Consider the following 8,881-nt stretch of genomic DNA (forward strand, 5'->3'; position numbering starts at 1 on the left):
TCTTACCTCCCTCCCTTATGTAGGTTTCTCTGTAGCTTTGGAGCCTTTCCTGAACCTAGCTCTTGTAAACCAGGCTGGCATCAAACTCACAGAGATCCACCTGCCTCTGCTACTGAGTGCTGGGATTAAAGGTGTGCATCACCACCAATCAGCTGCCATGTCACTTTCGTGGTGATCCTGTATCTCTCTGAAACCAAGAGCCAAAGTAAATTTTTATAGACATTATATCACAACAACAGAATAGGAACTAATATAAATCAATAAAGTTTTATACAGAAATCAGTGTTTCATTTAATTTAAGAAAAAATAAAATCTAAAGGGGCTCCATTATTATTTGAATTCATAGTGCAAGTGTTACAGGTCTGGAGAGAAAGTTATCCTGACTGTTCAAAGTCAGACTAAACCTACAACTAAGAAAGGAAGACATTCCTGATATCTACAGCTGTGTGGAGTAATGTATCCTGATTATCAGAAGTCAGGCTACACATACAGATTTGAAGGGAAGGCAACCTATGGTTGTGGGATTCCTCTCTGTATGCTGTGAATATGCTTTATAACCATTGACTACTAAAAAAGGTGCTTCGGCCTACAGATGGCAAGAATATAGTCAGGCTGGAAGAGATATATAGAGTAGGTGGAGTTGAAGAGACTCCATGTAGCTGCTGAAGAAGAAAGATGCTAGAACACAAGTATAACTGGTGAGCCACAGTCTAATGACAATATATTGAGGTGTCCATTGATGCTCTCGGCTCCATTGCCCTAAGGGAGTTTCCCAGCAGAGGTGTCCATTGCTGTTCTGCTCCACTACAGTAGGGAATTTCCCAGCAGAGATTTCAGTTTCTTCTCAGATCCAGGCCAAATTCCTACTTCTCTGCATCACGCAAGTAAAAGGAAAACTGCTGCAGAAATGCTGCAGTCCCTGGTGAAGAGTTGCTATTTCTGCTCTGTTCCTTTAAAAGTGTTTGCTAACAAAAGTGACCAATGCTTTTCTGTTCCAATCCACTACATAATTTCTGATCACTCCAGTAAAAGGTCTTCACCAAAACTCATTCAAGAGATTTATTTGGAAAGGAGAAATCGAGGAAAGTGGCTGCCTTTGACAAGGCAGGGATGGGCAGACATCAACTGAACTGGTACAGGACTTATATTGGACTTCTTAGGGGCAGAGATTTTCCAGGGAGATTTTCAGGGTGGAGATTGGTTAGATATCAATCCCTGATCTTGAACAAGTGCAGAGATTGGCTGGATTTCATGCTCAAGGGTAGGTAGATCTCAAGCTTAGAGATTAGTTGGCTTCGTGCTCTTTGGTCAAGAGTAGAGTGTCTTTCTTTGACTTTGGTTTCAGGATCAAAATGTATGCTTTCATAGGCCCCTTTTAACTGTGAGTCTGGTCTTAGGATCAGGGTGTTTCTTTCACTGGCTCTAGACTCAGGGACAAAGGGTTTTTTTTTGTCTTGGTTTCAGGGTCAGGGTGTATTTCTTTGGCTCCAGTTTCAGAGCAAAAGATTGTGTCTTTGACTGGCTCTGACTTCAGGGTGAGGGTATATTTCTTTGGCTGGCTCATTTACCGTATACATAAGGCTTCATAAATTTGGTAAGATCTTTAGCCAAAACACTTATAATCAACTACACAAGACTGTTTCTTTAGAAGAAATAAATTTGACAGTGTCAACAATGTATTCAAGCATTATGATGCCCCTTTGGTACTGTTTTTACTTACCAAATACTTTTTACCTCCAGTATGTGATCTTTTATGCATTTGAAGAGTATGTTGAAGTGCAAAGGCTTAACCACACTGATTTTATTCATAAAGTTTTTCTCCAGTATGTTACTTCTTGCTTTCAAAGATGACTATGATATATGCAAAGGCTTTAATCACACTAATTACAGTCAGTCATAATGTTTTTATCTAGTGTGGGTTCTTTCATGTTTTCAGAGATTACTATGACAGACAAAGACTCTAGCATACTGACTACATTCATAGGGTTTCACTCCAGTATGGCTTCTTTCACATTTTCGAAGATTACCATGACATTCAAAGACTTTACCACACCGATTACATTCATAGAATTTCTTTCAAGTATGGGTTCTTTTATGCCAGTGTCACAGAAGAACTTTGGGTGACTGTCCAGGCAGCAAGATGTCTCTGTCAATTCTAGAGTTTTAGAAGTTGCTTGCAATGCACTTTCTCCTAACTTAGTTAATATTTTATTCTTCTGGGGTCTTTGATGGAGTTGAAGAATAGATAGTTATAATTATAGTTTTTCTTGGTTATAATAAAAGATAAGGTAGATATAAATATTGAAACTTTAATTTTTGATTGATACCTATTTCGTTATATGTAATTTTAGTATGTTAAAGTTAAAACCTTTCTTTTAATTGAAAAAGGAAAAGGGAAATGGTGTGGGAAGTCCTTCTGTATATGTGCTACTTTAATTGGTTAATGAATAAAGCTCCTTAAGGCCAGTGTCTTGACAGTAAAGCAGGTGGAAAATTGAAACAGAGATGTAGAGAAAGAATAGGTAGAGTTTGGGAGTAGCCACGTAGCCACCACAGGAGACAGATACTGGAGAATGCCAGAACTTTGCAAGGAGGCCAGGACCTCATGGTAATGCACAGATTAATGGAGATGGGTTCGTTTAGGATATATGAGTTAGCTAGAAATACTCTTAAGCTAGTGTCCAAACAGTATTGTAAGTAATATAGTTTCTGTGTGATTATTTCAGGTATGGGCAGTCGGGAACGAACAAAAAACCTCCACCTAAATATGCATACAAAAAAAATACTCATATTAAAATAAAAAATTCAAGACAAACAAAACAGGCAGGATGAAGGTGATGCACCTGTAATCCAATGACTTAGAAGGCACAGGCAGTATTAATGTCATGAGTACATGCCATCCTGGGAAACAGAATGAAATCCTCTGTCAAATTTTAAAATTCAAGATATGGGTGAAGCTTAGTACAACAGCATAAGCTTGATAGGAACAAAACCATTATACAATATAAAAACAAAAAGCCAGAACTGAAATAGTACCTACAGAGGAAAGCTTCACCAAAAGAATACAAGATATTTAACAAAGAATTTCAGGTTTTAAAGCCATGATTAAAGAAACAAATAATCAAAGAAAATGTTAAACCTAAAATTTCCTGAAACATAACATCCAGGAAACTTGGAACACTATTAAGACCAAACCTAAGAATAATAGGAAGAGAAGGAGAAGAATCTCACCTCAAAAGCTCAGAAAATATTTTTTAAAAAATTCATAGTCAAAATTGTTCCTAACTAAAAAGACACAGGAAAACAAAGCCCACAGAATCAACTCATATGGGCTCACAGAGATTGCAATAGCAACCACAGAGCCTGCAGGTATCTGCACAAGGTCCTCTGCATATATGTTATCACTATGTAGCTTGGGCTTTTGTGCAACTCCTAACAGTGGGAGTGGGGAGATCTCTGACTCTTTTGCCTGCCCTTGGTACCTTTTTTCTCCTACTAGGTTACCTCATCCAGCTTTTGATATGAGGATTTGTGTCTAGTCTTATTGTAACTTGTTATGCAATATTCTATTTATATCCCTAGACTATCTGCTCCATTCTGAATGGAAATGGAGATGGAGTAGATCTGGTGAAGAAGGAAACAGTGAAGAGAACTGAGAGGAGTGGAAGGAGAGGAAACTGAAGTTGAGATGTGTCATAAGAGAAGTGATGTGGAATGTCCTTCTATATATATGTTGTTTTTATTGGTTAATGAATAAGCTGCTTGGCCACTGGAATGGCATAATATAGTCAGACTGGAAGAGCTATATACAGAAATTAGGTGGACTCCAAGAGATGCCATGTAGCTGCCAAAGCAGAAAGACCACCCAGAACCTTACTGGTAGAACACAGCCTCGTAGTGATACACAGATTACTAGAAATTGGTTAATTTAAGATAAAAGAATTAGTTAATAAGAAGCCTGAGATAATAGGCCAAAGAGTATTGTAATTAATATTTCTATGGGATTATTCAGGTCTGGGAGGCTGGGAAACAAACAAGCAATCTCTGATTACTGGAATAAATTTTTTAAAAAGGAAGAAAAAATTTGGAAACAGTGAGGGAAGATTTATTATAGGCAAGATTAAAACTCACCACGCAAATAACAAACCCAGTATCTCTGTCTCAGACAGGTGGGACTTCATTCTCATGGACAGCTCTATTCATGAGAAAAACTTCATATATGTCTCTCCTTTGCTACTTCTACTTCCTGTATGTAACTCTCCATGACAGATATCTCATAGCTTGGGTATCTCAGCATCCTATCATCTCAAAACCAACTCTGTCTTCATCTTCACAGCTTCATGCAATGAAGTCTCTGTCTCCTCACTGGGTTTCTTACTCTGCCAAACATGGATGGATGCAACAGTGTTGATCTGAAACTAAAGAGGAAGAATCTATGACCTATAAAATTTGATAACACAACATGGTATCCCCACCCCTAACCTGGTTTCTAAGTTGTTATGGATATTACCATGCTTGGATTAGAGATCCAGCAGCTGCTGCATGAAGGTGCTTCTCTGGATTAGGAATCAAATTGCCTATTTGAGAAATTTAAGGCCTAGATGGATGGAGCCTTAGCCTAAGCTTCCTTCCTAGGCTTCAAGTAATGAAAAGGGCCTTCTCTTTAATGATTCTAAACTTCTTGAAAGTTTCTTCCTCTGTTTGCCCACAGGATTGCCATTTGAATCTTCCTAGTGCTGGTTTTCTCTACAAAACTAACTTTTCATTTCTTTCTACACCACTTGTTTATTTTCCACAGAAGACATAAATGAGTCATTAGTAATAAACATCCAACAAAATCAATATTTTCTTTAATAAATCACTCAATTACTTTTTAATTTCGCCTTACTCAGTTTCTCAGGGAATAGAGAAAATCGGAATGATTTGGGGACAAAATATTATACAAATAACCCCTAGATAAATTTTTCATGGAGTTTATTTCCCACTGAAATCCTATGAACTCAAGCTTGACTGTGCATTACTTTCAACATTCCCTTATTCCTAGTCCTACAAGAATAGTTAATTAAGCTCTATGTGCAATTTTCTATGGCTTTTGCCATCTAAAGTCTTCCACATTCCTCCAAAAGATATTCTCACTTTTGGTATACCACATTTTGACCTTACTTTTTTGTTTCTTGTTGTGATTAAATTCTCTAAACAAAACATTTCAGATAAGGTTTGTTAGACTGATATTTCCAGATCACAGCCCACAATTGTGGGAGATTAGAACAGAAACTCAAACTAGGAACTGAAGGCAAGAGCCACAGGAAAAGACTGTTTATAGACTTTCTCTCTTGCTTAGTCACTCTCTCATGTTCAGTGAGTACTCTTATCCATCTCAGGCCCACCTGCTTAGGGTATTGAGATCTAAGTGGAAGAGCCTTCCCACATCAATTATCAATCAACATAATTTTCCCCAAGTAGCAATTTTGATCAGGGCAAAGCCTCAATTGATGTTCCCTCAAATGACTCTAAACTACATCATATTGACAGCTGAAGCTAATTAAGTCAGAGATAATAATATACTCAAAAATATTAAAAACACAAATACGTTAACCATATCAAACATGAAAAAGTAGAAAACACAGAAATGAGGAAAAGTAAGCCTCTAACTAAGATCAAGAAGAGAAATCTAAAACTGTCTCACTACAGAAACCTCCTAAGTAAACAAAAGCTCAAGGATCTCATAATATAGTAAATTTTCTGAAAAAAAAATGATGAAGATCCATCATTTTCCAGAGAAACAATAATAAATTTGGATGACAATTAATAAAATCAATTATATAGATGGTACCATAGACAAAACAAGATACAAAGACAGATCTACAAATATATATATATAATGGCCCCTTAAACAAGAATGACAAGATTCTAATCAAAATTAAAGCACAAGAAATCACTGATCAGCACTTATCCTGTCCACTCCAATTCTGTACTTTGCTGATAATAGAAAATGGATTGGCTGAGAACTGTTCCACCAAAATTGGAGAGATTTACTCAAGGTTTTCTGATTTTAACTTTGTGGTAAACAGTTTTGATTTTTAAAAAGATCTCATTCTCTTATAATAAAAATTTATATTGATTAAGATTACTTAAGCACCATTTTGTTTCTTCTGACTGAGGACTGCCTGTAAGTCTGCATCAGAGTGAGGAAATGAAAACTTTTTTAAACCAAATGCAAGATAACAGATTTTAGAAGAAATGTCATGATTTGTATTATATACATAAAGCAACTTGTTTTGCTCTAATTGCTTTATAAGTCACAAAGACTTTTGAAAAGATGTTTATCCCCACATTTTGTATATATTTATGTGTGGGAAAGAATGTCTTCCATGTGTACACAGATGAGTTATTAAAAAAAGATTGTGTCGGAGCCTCTGAATCTAGATTAGCAGGTGGTTCTGAGACTCCCAACTTGGATATTGGGATACGAGCAGGCCTAAGAATTTCAAGTCACTGAAAACTCTTAAAATATAGACTGGCAATGAGCTCAGCAACACTATAGCTACATCACTCTTGTTCATCTATGGGGGGAAAAACCCCTTTTACAAACTTAGAGAGCTACTATGAAAATCAAAATGACAGTTCCTCAGAAAATTGAAAATAGATCTTTCCCAGAATGCTGATATACCAGTCTTGGGCATATACTCACAGATGATCCATCCTGTACTTATATTTTTTACTCTTTGCCCACCTGTCAGCTCCCAAATAAACCACATGAAGGCTTATTCTTACCTGTAAATGCCCAGCATTAGCTTGGCTTGGTTCTAGCAAGTTTTTATTAACTTAAATTATCCCATCTATCTTTTGCGCTGGGCTTTGATCTCTCTCTGCTCTATAAATCTTTCTTTACTTCTTGCTCTGTGGCTGACTGTGAAGCTGGGTGGCTAGTTTCTGATGTCCTCTTCTCTTTCTTTTCTTTTTCCTCAATCCTTCTCTCTTTATCCTTTTGTTTATTCTGACTGGCAGCCCCACCTATCCATCTCCTGTCTAGCTATTGGCCATTCAAATCTTTATTAGACAAATCAGGTGATTTAGATGGGCAAAGCAACACAGCTTCAGAGTTAAACAAATGCAGCATAAAAGAATGCAACACAGTGTTGCATCATGAAACAAATATTACACAGCATCAATGGATGTAAACCTTCAACTAATGTTCCACAACAATTCCCTTTTTGTCTAAATAAAAATGAAAGGCTATAACTTTTAACTTTCTCCACAGCTGCCATTTCCTTTTTATTAGCATTTAAAAAATTAAAGTTAATAAACGACTGTGTAATCTATATCTGGGGGTCTTAATTACCCCTTTCTGTTTATTAATCATATCCTTAGGGGTTCAGATGAAGCATTAACTAATTAATCTTTGTCAATAAAAATTGGGAGTCAGATATCAGGGTAAGAAACTGAAATATCAGAGAAGCAGTGGAGATGCCACCAGTGACTCCTATCTCTTCCATTCCTCCATCCAAAAAAGGCCCATGATCTTCTTTCAGTCCAATCCCACTTTTTGTCTTCTGTCTATCCACAGCCCTCCAAACCTCTATGACATCTTTTGGTCGGTGAATGGCTAAGTCCGGCTCTCTTATTCCAAATATGCTTTATTATCAAAATATGATCAAAATATTACACAACAACCTTCAACCTCTCATATATCTCACTCTTACTACTTCCACACCCCTATGCAGTTCTCCATGGCAGATGTCTCATAGCTTGGGCATCTCAACATCCTGTGGTCTGAAATGCAACCCTGCTTCATCTCCACCACTTTATGTAATGAGCTCTCACAATCTCTTCTTCACTGGGGCTCTGACTCTGCCAAACATAGATGGGCAAAATAGTGATGAACTGACCATAGAAGAATCCATGACCTTTATATTTTGCCTCTTTCTTCTTTCCTGAAACAATATGACATAGCTGATCTTGTCTAGATTTGATGGACTCTATCAAGTTTGAACCAAATTTGCTGCAAGTTCTGTATGTTCTTGTTCCTGGGACAAGAAATTACTTTGCATACTCCTTCCATGAATTAAGGGCTTAGCTAGATGCAGTCTTACACTTGGAGCATGTTCCTAGGCTTCAAGTGCACAGCTAGGTTCTTCCATTAAACGGTGCTAAAATCCATGACAATCTCTGTATCTTTGTCACCACTGGACTGCCATCTGAAACAAACTAGTACTGTTTTCCTTAACAAAAAAGACATTTCTGATGTGGGATATTCTTCTGTATGCTGCAAATATGTATTGCTTTTATTGGTTGATGAATAAAGCTTCTTTGGCCTATGGCAGGCAGAATATAGCTAGCTGGTAAATACAAATAAATACAGAGAGTAGGAAGGTAAAGTCAAGGAGATTTCAAGAGCCATAGGAGGAACAAGATGTGAAGTAACAAGCCATAAATCACATGGAAAAACATATAAGAATATATGTTAATTTAAATGTAAGAGCTAGTCAGTAATAATCTGAGTCATTGGCCAAATATTTTTAATTAATATAAGCCCCTGAGTGGTTATTTGGGAGTTGGTAGACAGGAGAAAAACTTGCAACTACACTTTTCATTTCTTTCTAATTGTTTCTTTTTCACCCTATGCCTGAATGAGTCATCAGTAATATCCATCCAATAGAAGTAATATTTTGTACAAGAAATCAGTCTATTCTTTTTAAATTATACCTTACTTAATTTCTCAGGACATTGAGAGAATAAGAAAGACTGTGGCAAAAATACCACCCAAATGATCTCTAGATAAATTTTCCATGAGGTCTTCTAAACACCTGTGTTTACTTAACAAACTAAGATTACCTGAAGGGACCACAGGGAAGGAAGCCAGACTTGGGCTGAAAAAGGC

Source organism: Myodes glareolus, chromosome 3, assembly GCF_982192425.1.
Source record: "Myodes glareolus chromosome 3, mMyoGla1.1, whole genome shotgun sequence".
Lineage (NCBI taxonomy): Eukaryota > Metazoa > Chordata > Mammalia > Rodentia > Cricetidae > Myodes > Myodes glareolus.